Source organism: Nicotiana tabacum, chromosome 11 (assembly GCF_000715075.1).
Source record: "Nicotiana tabacum cultivar K326 chromosome 11, ASM71507v2, whole genome shotgun sequence".
Classification (NCBI taxonomy): Eukaryota; Viridiplantae; Streptophyta; class Magnoliopsida; order Solanales; family Solanaceae; genus Nicotiana; species Nicotiana tabacum.
In genome coordinates, this window is record NC_134090.1 from 5,819,414 (window position 1) to 5,821,538 (window position 2,125).

Genomic DNA, 2,125 nt, shown 5'->3' on the forward strand with positions numbered 1-2,125 from the left:
TTATTTTACTATTACACACGTGGCGAGACAAGGTGGTTTGTGTCAGGGATTGATTTGTGATGACTTGTGATAGCCTGGGGACATTCTTATTGTTGATATTTGTGTAGTGGTGCACTTACCTATGTGAGTTCTATCTTGTGGAAAATTATGGGAAAATATTCTACGTGCTGTCCATTTCTTTTCCTATACTTACTAGCTGGCATGAACTATGTTAGGATACTTGCACAAGCATACACGTAGTTAAGCACTCTTATCGGTTAAGAGGTTTTCTTGATATTGTTGAGTATAGATGCACACCCTTGTTTACTTACCTTCTATGTGAGAATGGCTCTATTTGGCACGTGAGTCGTCAGTGCGATTATAAATTGTAATGAGAGCACATGATGCTAAGTGTTAGGGTTGAGGAATTGGGACCCGTGAGTTGTGAATATTCTGAGGTTCGGTACCTCATGGAGGTTATTGGCTAAAACCCGGTGTGAAAGCGGTCGTTTTATTGAGTTATTATTTGCCTTTCATTTATTTGTGATCACCGGATTTAGATCGTGTTTCCGTACATCTACTGTGTCATTATTAGGGTATTCCGCTGATAGTTGTTGTTTTCCTTTCTTACTAAAATTTTTGTATTATTTTCCATTTCGCGTAGTCGTTATGTAGATATCATACTCTGTTGTTCCTATATTTATACTTGTTCAGCTTATTTAGTCCAGTAGGTGTCTTGATTGTACCTCATCACTACTCCATTGAGGTTAGTCTTGATACTTGCTGGGTACCGCCGTAGTGTACTCATATTGCACTTCTGCACATTTTTGTGCAGATCCAGGTATTTTCGAAGTCAGTTAATCATTAGCTAGTTGTGCGGACTGTTGCTGTGGAGACTCAAGGTAAACCTGTTGCTGCGTTCTCAGGCTTCGGAGTCACCTTCTGATTTGTATTCATACTGTTACTTTATTTCAAACAGTTGTATTTAGAAAAATAAAGCAAACTCTGTAGAACTTATGACTTGTACTACTGGTTTTGGGAATTGTAAATTTTATAGAGATTTCTATTTCAAAAGTTGTTAGATGTTATTTAATTATTGTTGTTATTCAGTAAATGTTAGGCTTACCTAGTCTCTAAGACTAGGTGCTATCACGATACCCAGCGGAGGGAAAATTGGATCGTGACATTTGTTCATTAAGATCTTGTTCAAGCCTTGAAATCCAACAAGAAAATCTCACTAGTTCTTCATCTAAGAGGTAAGGTTCCATACCCTAGTTTTCAATTTCGAATTTGGGTAGAAGATGGTTGATTAGGAGTATGATTCTTGGGTATGAGAGTATTATTTATACATGCATGTACGAATAAGGTTTGTGGAAAGATTGTTGAGCTCAAATGGGTAAAGATTGGGTTGAGAAGTGAAGGAAATCTTGTAGAAGAACCTTGTAGTTAAATTTGCACACCTAGTGTTTGATAAAATGCTCAAATGAGCTTAGACCATGAGTATCTTCCTAATTATCGTTTAATTTTGTTATGTCTCAAAATAGATTGGGATTGCTAGAATTTTAGGAACGTTGTAGTAATTTAAAAAAATCTCAAAGCGAGGTATGTTGGCTAAATTTCTCTTTTAAAATTGAATCCCATGATGTTCTTGTAAGTCCCGAATTATCCATTATAAATTGACTATTCCAAATAAGCTTTGTGTTGAAAGGTATATGTTCAAAATGTGTTCCGGATGCTCTTATCATATGATGTTATCCTTCGGGAATGTGTTCAAAGCATGAGTTGGGTATAAAAATGTTATGACTTCAAGTAGTGTTTCAAGCAAAGGCTCTTATGCCAAATTGTGTAAGAAGTCTCAATGTGCTTAAAACTCTTAATTTCTCATAGGTGTACTAAAAGTCTTGATTAGAGATTTTTTGTTGTCGATAATCTATAAAGATGCTTGAAAGTGAAATAAGGGAATTGGGGATATAGAGTATGGCCAACATGACAAGAATGAAAGTTATACTTGTGGCTAGTGGAGCCAAAGAAATGAAATAATGTGTGAAATATTATGAAATGAACCTTGATTCAACTATTCCAAATTGACTCCGAAAATAGAATTATCCAAAAGCTTATGTACTCAAGTCATGTCCAAATATGTTGT